Source organism: Melopsittacus undulatus, chromosome 19, assembly GCF_012275295.1.
Source record: "Melopsittacus undulatus isolate bMelUnd1 chromosome 19, bMelUnd1.mat.Z, whole genome shotgun sequence".
Classification (NCBI taxonomy): domain Eukaryota; kingdom Metazoa; phylum Chordata; class Aves; order Psittaciformes; family Psittaculidae; genus Melopsittacus; species Melopsittacus undulatus.
Window position 1 is genome coordinate 4,785,220 of NC_047545.1, and position 10,523 is coordinate 4,795,742.

Sequence of the window (10,523 nt, forward strand, 5' to 3'; positions counted from 1 at the left end):
CTCCCCAGGGCATGTCCCAGTGGAGCTCGCTGCTGGTTTGGGGCAGGAGTTTGGAGCCTGTGGGGCTCTCTTGAAGGTGCCCTACACTTGTGAACCATGCAGAGCAGTGGTGTTTGAATCCAGCCTGGCTATAGCAGATGGCAGCTGGGAGCTGTGGGGATGTGCCTGCTCCCCACACTGCTCCCGTTCCACTTGGGATTGCTCTGTGCTTTCCTGACAAGTCCTTGTCGGGGTGCTGGTTCTCATTAGCTGGGGGAGGGCCGTTTGCTGCCTTGTTGGCTCTTCCGCTCCTGCCCCATCCTTAGGGAAGGCTCAAGGAATAACGGGGGTCAAGAACACGTGGGGAAGTCCACAAGGGTCCCTTCTGCAAGGGTCAGATTCTAGAGCAGTGGGTCCTGTGTTGCCTGAGACCTGTGGTCCTTCACCCACACCTTTAGTTGCTTATCTGGACCTCCTCTACATCAGAGATATGTTGTTAGCATGGTCTTCATTATAGTTTTACGAGTTACATTTCCAGCTACTTGTCTGTTACATTTGCTCCTTCTACACCCTCCCCTTGCCTTTTCTTGGAAAAGAGATGTTGCGTGTATGGGGGGGTCACTGCCCAAATGTGCTTTCTTCTGGCAACCCAAGTGTGCAGCTGGAGACCTGGAACAAGCTGCAATGGAGCCGTCCCCAGGGCGCAGCGCAGCCTTTCCAAAGGATGCTTTGTGAGGGTGTGACCAGTGTCTGGTAAGACCTTATCTTCCTCTTGGCTGTTTTGGGTTGTTATTTCACATGTTTTGGGGTTGGGACTTGTCTTTGTGTCCCCCAAGACAGCAGGGTCCTGCCTGCACAGGGGCTGTGGCTGAGCTGCCGGACACAAAGGGGCTCAGGGAGATGATGGGAGATGCCTAAGAGGGACTCTTCATCAGGGCATAGGACAAAGGGTGATGGGTTCAGACTGAAACAGAGGAAGTTCAGGTTAGATCTAAGGCAGAAGCTGTTCCCTGTGAGGGTGCTGAGGCGCTGGCACAGGGTGCCCAGAGAAGCTGTGGCTGCCCCATCCCTGGCAGGTACCTGGATGCCCATTCAAACCTCAGCTTCATCAAACCTAAAGGTAACAACTGTGGCTTTATCTCCTGCTCCTATTCTAAATGATTTTTAGGTCTTGCTCATTTTTAAGGAGCTTTTGTTTGGTTGGAGCCCCAGGAGACAATGGATAGATCACCCTAAATCCACCTGAACTGCTCAATCTGGTGCTAATCTCTCCCCAGCACTGCTCTGATGCTGCTCCCCTACAACAAACCTTGGTACCATTAATCAGTGTCTTTGGCCCCTGGGTGCCTCATGGTTTGTGTCTATGCAGGGGAACCCTCTCATTTATAAACCTTGGGGACCTCCCACAGTTTCCCATTCCCTGTGACCCTGGCGAGGGGGTCAGTGGACAGAGTAAACTGGTTGAGAGGGAAGGTCCTAATATTTATATGGAAAGCCATTAGCAGGCAGTATCTTATCTACCTTCTGTTTTGAAGCAGAGGCTTGGGGCAATGGCAGGGCTGCGGGTAGCACTGGAGCTGCCTCTGCAGTGCCCTGACATGCTCTGGTTTGCCATCTGCACCCATGGCTGTGTTACACAGCACATCCCTGGTGCTGTGGGATGAGAGTAGCGGGTGCGGAAGCTTTTCAGAGAGGAGAAAAACCCTTGGATCCTTACCTGCTGCATTGTAAAGCCACAGAAAAGCTCCCAAATCTCCCTTGATACCTGCTGGGGTGGTGTGTTCCAGTGCGCTGGTCCCTGTGTGAATGATGTCCTTCCAGGCCCAGCTGGAGGATGAAGTGATCTGTCCTGGCCTGAAAAGGTACAAACCTATGAAATAGCTGTTGTCTTGCAGGCTCCCCTGAGCCTTCCCCAGATGTGGAGCAAGGCTTTGAACACAGAGGTGGTCAAATCTTGTTCTCTCCAGGGGACTGTGCTGGAGAGCCTCTGAGCTGGACGTCAACCAACAGGGGAGGAGTGAAGATGAAGGTGAAGATACAGCAGTGATGAGATTCCTGCAGGACTTGTCCCAGGAGAGCAGAGGGGATGGCTCCGTGGGGAGGCAGGCACAGGGGACACAGGACCAGCAGGTAGGAGGATGCTGGGTGGATACAATCGATTGTCACAGGCTGTAGGCAATGGGGCAAAGAGCAAACCAGAGCCAAGCTAAGGAGTGAGGCAGTGGGATTCCAAATTCACTGATGGTTAACTCACAACATCTTCACCAAACAGAGCCCTCTGCTCCCAGGCTGCTGTGCAGCTCTGGATACACTTTCATAGCACCCTTCTTCCAAGTCCACATCCTCCTAGGATGCTGGGAGTGCAGGTAGGGCTGGGAAAGGAACAGGAGCCATGGGAAGCAGTGAAGCTGTTCGGTGGCATTCAGCATGAGGATTTGGGGCCCTTTCTAGATGCTGGGGAGAGGAGTGGGGCTGAAGCAGCCCATGGGGCTCCACGAACCCCAACAAACCTCACAGCAATTGTCCCTTACTTCAAAGCCACCTGGGATATCCAAGCACAGGCTGGAAAAGTCTTCAAGGGTGGGGGAAAAGTGACCTCACCACCTGCTTGTGTGAGGCTGAGAGATCCAGGTTCCCAGAGCTGTGTGGCTGTTCCCTCTGTCCTCTTCTCTTTCCAAACCCGGCATGGGATGGAAGAAGTGTTTCTAACCCCGAAAGCCGCCTGTTGGCAGCGTTCAGGCTGCTTGTTCACTGGGAATGAGTGCTTGGAAAAGCCAGGCCCTCCCTCACCCATGTTTCTGTGTGCGCCTGTAGCTTTTGTTCTATTTAAGTACCCTCGTCTGTCTATTCGGATTGTTTGTACCAAGATGGATTTTGGAGGTGTTACTATTCACAGTCACTGAAATCCTACCCTGACACCATCACATGCTGATTACTAAATGCTGAGAAATGTAGGATCTTGGCTCTTGACCTGGGAAAGACACTTGATGATTTCAAGGAATGGGCAGGACAGGGACAGTGCGGGGGGAGCAGCACCATGTGTTGGGCCCTTCCTCAGGAAAGGGAGCAAAAACTGTCACAGAATGGACATGGAGACACGGAGCATCACTGATTCCCAAAGCTGATAGGGGAAACACAACCTGAGTCCTCACCCAAGGAATGCTGGAACGTTTCAATGCTGTGTGTGTGCAACCTGGCCTGGGCACATAGGGCCATTAGTGCTGGCATCCGTCTGGCGTGGCTCAGCTCCTGGTGCAGCATTAAGTCATTGTTGGTTTCTTTGGGGTTTTGTTTCTTTTCTCTAGAAGGAAATGTTCTTGGGAATGCAAACAGTTCCCAGCCTTCCTGCACCACTCCCTGTGGGGAGCAGCAGTGGGGCTGCCTGGCCTGGGCTCCTCCAAGGAGTCAGACCCATGCTAAAGGGTGCTGGTGCCCTCTGGGAGGAGTTGTGGGGCTGCTGAATGCTGAATGATATGACAGAGATGGAGCAAAACCATGGGGCAGTCTGGGGAAGAGACTGATGAGATCTGCCCCCCTCCAGGGAGGCAGATGGTGAAGGGGATGCAGGGTTTGGGGCACTGCTGATGGTCAGGGTGCTCCCATCCCAGGTCTCTCCCATCCCAGTCTCCCTGCTGATATTCAAGAGCTTTGGATCAGCCATTGCTAAGGTTGTTCTTGGTGCCTGTATCTGCTCTGCTGTGCCATGAGGTGGGTCTAGCCTAGAAGACCAGGAGCCCATTGCCAGATGCCAACCAGGGCACATGTGGTTATAGGGCAAGGCACAAACAACGTGCTCAGCGTGTTAGGGCCTGCTGTTTGGGGGTTGGAGGTTGGGTCACTGGAAAACGGACCCCTTCCATCCCCCTGATCCCCCTCCCTTGTATTGGGAAGCCACACAGGAAATTCAGCAGAGTGAGAGTTCCTATTGACACTTATTTTATGTCTGGACAGGCAAAAAGGCTGCGGGTGATAAACGGGAGCATCAACAGACGTCCTGTTTGGACAGGACCTGTTCACCCTCCCCATCAAAGCTCAGCTGCATGTTCCGGATGGATCCGTGCTGATAATTGCCTTTTAATGATCATCTCCCAAAACATCTTTGCTCCTGGAAAGCTTCAATGAAAATGTTATGCAAGAACTGAGCTGGGAGCTGTTGGAGACCAGGGCTGTGAATGCCTTGGGCAGAGCTCCCTGGTGAGTCTTCTCAGAGGAATCCTGCATTCCTCCCACTGCTTTGCCCTATTCTTACTCATTGCACTCTGCCCAAAGCAACTGAAGCTGGGAAATGTGGTTTGGTCCCTTCTAGACTTGTCAGAAGCTTTTCAAAGGAACTGGAGGTACATAGAGACGTTTACCCAGGTAATTCTTATGCAAGCATTCAGTGTCTTGATAGTAGCAGAAATAGATTGCTGATGGAGCTGTGAGACATGCCCTGTCCTCTGGGAGTCTCTGTCATATCTTGAGACAAGTCATCCAATTGGATGAATGCATCCAAGAACTCACACCTCAGCTACAGGCCTTTCTTCACATGCTCCGTATGCAATGGGAAACTAAATGGAGCCAGGGCACAGGTCTAAACACTGTCCCATTATCATCTGTACTGTGCACACCTCAGCATGATTTTAGCCTATGCCAAACAGCATCTAGGCATGGTCCAAGAACAGCTCAGGGTAGGGAACATTCCCAGCAAAAGCCCTGGATGTGGCTTCATGAGAGGCAGTGGGGATGGGAGTCATGATGGGCACCAGCCTCAGGGACAAAATCCAGTCTCTGGTCCATTTATTTAGTGATACAGATGAATCCAGTGTGTACAAACCCATTGTTGTGAACTGCTCTTGGTGAGCTGTTTGAAGGTGAATGGTCTCAATGAGAGAGACCAATGTCTGCCCCATTGGAACAGGGGGTTCAGCCCTTGCATTGTCCTGTGCTCACCTGGGTGAGAGCTCAGCATCCAAAGCTCCACCATCACATTATCCCCCAGGTCAGCAAGGGCAGTTACCAGGAAGCTTCTCCACACCAGCATTATTTGTCTTCAGATGCAGGGATTACTGAGTCTATTCATCATAAACCACTAAATCCTTCTGACAACTGCATTTGGTCCTGCCAAGTCTGTTACCTGAAAGGCTTCTTTGTTCTATCCATGCTACAATCTCACATCACCTTCAGGACTAAGCAATCAGTCACCACATGTCACAAGTGCCACTCAGAAGAGTTCTCAACCCACAGCTCTGTGGCTCTCCCACAGCTTCCCCACACTTGCTCATTTGTTTCATTCACATTGCTTACCCTTGCTAAGCTTACATTCCTTGGGATCCTGGTTTTTGGGGGCTCAGGAGGCTTGAATATTCCACCTGCCTGAAGCCTCTTCTCTGGTGCTTCAGGATCCTTCAATGTAGAGCTTCTCATGGTGCTGGGAAACTCAAATCTTCTCTTTTCTTCTCTACAGCCTTGAGTAAAATTGCATTGGAGACATCTGGACATGCAGGGTCTTCATTTGTGCTGCTGGCTCCAGGGAAAGGGCAACAAATCCCAGCTTCTCAAGCATGGAGCTTCTAGGCAGAGCACTCGAATGGCTGGTACCTCCTCAGGTGAGGAGCTGTGGGACCTCAGGCTGCCTGGATCATCCCAAGGTGAGCAAACCATGAGTTACGGCCACATCCCTCGTGCCATGGTTCATTTTGTTGCTCTCACATGTGCTGGAGCACTCCCAGGTCTGCAGGAGGCACCTGGGTACACTTGATGTGAGCTCCAGCTCTGTCCCACGAGCTGGACACTTCTGCTGCTAGAAGGCCTGGAAATGTAGAATCTTCCACCTCATATTGCCCATGTGCATCCCTCTTGCCACCCAAGGTAGTCAGCAACTGGAGAGCTGATTCCCACCGGGTAAAGTACTACAATGAGCTGAAGAAACACATCAGCATGGATGTCTATGGATGGCGTCATTTGCCCCTGCCCCAGGAGAAGCTCCTTCCCACTGAAACGAACAAGGACAAGGAAGCAATAAGGCGTTTGTACGTCTTTGTCTTACTGGAGAACAGGCTGTCACATAGAGTAGTACATTTGATTTTTGCTCATTTAATAGTTACCAGAATTGTTGCCCTGGCTGCAGCTTGGTCTTCAGAGAAGTTCACCTATAGAGACTGTAAGCAAACAGTTTTTACCAGCTTCACAGGCTGGAGAGCCAAAGCAAGTGATGGAGAAGGGGAGGGATGCATACCTATCCCCAGCAGGCTTCGAGGGCTTCATACTGTGCAAAGGTGCAGATCCAAGGGGTGGCCACACCACGAGGACCTGGCCACGCTCCTCTCCCCCAGCCCCACAGCCCCACAGCCCCAGTCCTGCCCTTGCTCTGACCTCAGGCTCTCCCTGGCTGCATCAGGATGTTAAAGGGATGGAAAACAACTCCATTCCTTTTACAAGGCTGTTTTTGGACAGGCTACAAACCAGCGTGGGATTAAGGAGGGGTTGGTAACAGCAGCCTGGTGCAGGAAGGGTGTGAGGTGACAAGGGTGCCTCTGAAAGAACAGTTCTAACGAAAGCTTCAGTGCCTGTGGCAAAGAGACGCTCAGGACCAGCACGTGATGAACCTCCTCCTCTGTGCCCCCAACATCACAGCTCCTGGCAGCGGCTGATGCCTCCAGGCCACGCGTTTGAAAACCAGGGAATAATTGGCCTTTATTGAGCTTCCTGCTGCTGTTCAGGTCCTATCTCTGGAAAATGCTTCCGTTGCAGGTTGAGGAGCCCCATTGCATGGAGGCAGCGGACACGGCTGTGCCCTCCCAGGCTCCCTGCCCCTACCTCTGGACATGCACTTTGTTTTCCTGCCTGCTACTGAGCCCTGAGCTGGGCTCTTCAAAGGTCTGTCCTGACCCCAGGGTGTTTCCATGAGGAAAATCAGCTGGGAGCCCAGCAGGGCTCACAGAGACGTGATTGTTTCCTCCATCAGCAGCACTGGGCACACATCTCCAATGAATTCCCTGTGCATCAGGGTCACTGACTCTCCTTGTGCACTTTGGGCTATTTCGGCAGGTGAAGGCCAGACAGGTCCATCAGCTTTATCCCTCTCTGGGATCCAAGATCTGTTTGAGGGAGCAGCAGGGACCCTGAGCCCAGCCAGCCCTTGAGGGGGCAGATGTATGAATATTGACCTTATCCTCATCCCCCAAATCATTCTGCAGCCTTCAAAAGGGCGACCGAAAGATGAGGTTTAGTTGTGCTGGAGCATTCAGGGCTGGGGTGTTAGGAGCTTGCACCCAGACAGGCTTCAGCCATGGTCCTTGAGGAGGGGACATGGGGTTGGCAGGACAAAAGTCACGGGATCATAGAATGGTTTGGCTTAGAAAGGACCTTCAGGTCATTTAGTTCCAACTCCCTGTGCCTGCAAGAAGTGGCCAGGAGAGCAGAAACACGGATCGATGGCTCCTGTTACAGTCCAGTTCCAGCTTCATCCAGTGCTGGGAAGGTCCTCTCCTGCAGTCAGTGCCAACAGGTCCAAAACTGGAGCATGTGAATCTCACATTCAGGCTTCCCCTCGGTGCAGCCATGTCCCGGGGAAGGGCTGTGGGTGACGTGGAGCCCCACACAGGCTGATTTCGTTAGGAGATGGGAAAGCTGACACCACACTTGGGGAACTCTGTAAGGGGGGGACTTGATCAAGGGAAACATCTGGATGGCTGCGCCACAGGGGCCCGGGGCTGGGAGACTGTGCTGGGAAGTCACAATCCGGCTTCTGGGGCTTGCTGCCTCCTGGATGAAGTGGGTTTTCCCCCTCTGTGCACCATTGGAGGTACCAGCACAAGGAGTTGCATCAGTGCCTCACAGTGAAGATGTGAAAACACCCCAGTTGACCCCACATCTCTGCTCTCTTTCCCTAAAGGTGGTAGGAGGCAGGCTGGAGTGTTCCCAGCTCATGCTTTTGGGTCCAAAAAGCAGAGAAGGGGAGATCTTGATGAGATGATGATCAGTTGAAAGGGCATTTCCCCAAGAGGTGAGAGAAAGGCTGCTCCTCATGGGAAATCAGTGCGATATGAACTTGAAAATGGAGGGTTTGGAGCAGTGTTGGACTTCAGCTCTGCAGAGAGACCATAGGGAAGCCAAGAGGAGAGGCAGAGCTTGGGAGAAACAAATCCTCACCAAGCCCTGTTCAGCAGAACCTTGCACATTGGGAAGGGAGGAGACAATGCTCAGATACACCAAAACCCTGGAAAGAGCAGCTGGAACCTGCAAGCTTCAGGTTTCCATCCTCCATCCCTGCGTTTGTCCTTCTGGATGTGTGAAGGTGCCTGAACCAGCCCTGTAAATTCCATGATTTCCTGAGCCTGCAGGCAGATACCCCCCGTGCTTTGGAAACCTGCTTTGTCCAGGGGGGCAGGGAGAGGGAACATGGAACTATCACTGAGCTCCTGCCTTCCCTCATGGCAAAACCCCACAACAGCTGAAGCAACTATTATCTGGTACAGATATAAGGAGAGAAATCATGGAATGATAGAATAGTTTGAAGGTTGGAAGGGACCTTAAGATCATCCACTTCCAAATCATCACCCACATGGGGCTGGGGTTGGTTCTTTTTAAGACTTGCAAACCCCACACTTTTGTCCTCACTTTGATTTCATGTTTTCCTCTTTGGAGCCAGGCTGGGTTTGTTCTCCCCCTCTTTTTACTGGGAGGCAAATCTGAGCAGCACAACCGGAGCGCGGAGGTTGAGCACTCTCAGCATCCTATTTCCTACTGGTTCCTTTTTCCATCTAAAACCCAAACACATGAAGCCAGGACGTCACTGGAGAGCTGGGATTTGTATAGCTGGGGCTTAAAAGCAAGAACCAGAAAATCTCCCATTTACACTATGAAAACCAAAGAAATTACACCCAAAATCAGCCCCGGCCCAAGCCAGCTTCTCGCTGTTGTTTCCTTTCTGGTTTTCTTCCCCTTGCTCTTGGAGGAGTCAGATTTTCCAAGCATTAAAGCTTCACTTTGTGCTGTTGTTTTCCGGACAGGCTGGCAGTGGGATCGCTGTGTCCGTGTGTGCCTGCCGAGATTTATGAGCCTCAAAAGATGCTTCATAAACTATTTACACAGTGGAGCTTGGAGCGTGAAGGTTTGACTGGGCCACGGGGGCTGTCAGGCCTGCGGGTGGGCAGCAGAGGGGAACATAAACAGACCTTGCTTTCCATTCCCCAAACCCCCCCCCACCAGGAACCTTTGTGGGTCCAAAGCTACAAGCACGGGACTTTGTGCCCACCCTCACCATGGGATTTAGGGAGTTTCCGTCTATTTTTTCAGTGAAAAAAGGACTAAAAGTCATCTTTTTCTCAGGACGGACTGGGGTGGGATGGTTGTGATTTTAAAGAACAGGCATTTCCCTGTCAGGGACACGGATGCTCTGCTCGTTAAATACCATAATGTGCCTTAAATGAGAGTAATGTGCCTTAAGTTACAATGACATAACTATAATAGGTGCTAATTTGGGGTCATTGTGTTCAGTGGGGTCAAATGGAGGGGGTCATGTGTGTTAACTGGAGGTAACCCATGTTAACTGGGGGGTAGCACATGTTAAAAGGGGTAAATGCACATTTAAAGGGGTCAGTGCCAGTTAAATGGGGTTAATCTGTGCTAAAATGAGGCTTCAACAGCAGGACCCCTCTGGCTTTCACCCCCAGGGAAGCTACTGGAAACCAGTAGCAGGGAGAAGGAGCTGGGATGGGACTGGAGAGTGTGCAGCCGCTGGGCCCAGCGCTTCCAGTTTCCACTTTGAAACACGTTTGTGTCCTGAACTTGGCTGGGCTTTCAAACTGCAGCCTTTCATCCAACCCAGAACATCATCCACCAGCATCATCCTGATGGGAAGAGCAACAAACCCCAGCCAATGCTGCTGCCACCTTTGATGTGTTTTCCATGTCAAATGAAATACGTGTCTAACCCCAGCACCACTTCCAGAGCAGCAACTGAGGCTTTGTTTTCTGGCTGACCTTATCAAAACCTTGCAATTTTTGTCTTTTTATTTTTTCCTTGTTTTTTTTAATGTGATATGGCCAGAATTGACATGTCTTTGAGCCAACCCAACTGGAAGCACCTTCACAAGAAGGGGTAGCACAGCCCCATGCAGGCAATGTCCCAAATCATCGGTTCCATCAATATAGTTTTGCAACAGATGAAGATGGAAGAAATGGAACTGTTTGCAGGCATGCAGGGAGGCTCCTGAAGGAAACTGGAACATGAAGCTGAGCTCCTGCCATCCTTCAGCCTGCCACATGGACCTCCTCTGCTCTCCCATTTCCATCCCCACGTTGAGGACATAACATCCCCATCGCTTACACATCAGTGAGAGACAATACATGGCAAGAAATCAATATAATCCTTTTATTTCCACTTTGTCGTGAGTATGTAACAGCATCACACCCGCGTTTATGGTTGCTTAAAAAAACACCATCAGGCTGCTTTGCTTCTCCCCCCAATGTTCAGAATACATGGTAAAAACGTCATAAATGTAAACTGCACTTGGCACCACTGGATCAATAAATAAAGTTAAAAAACAAAGAAGAGAGAGA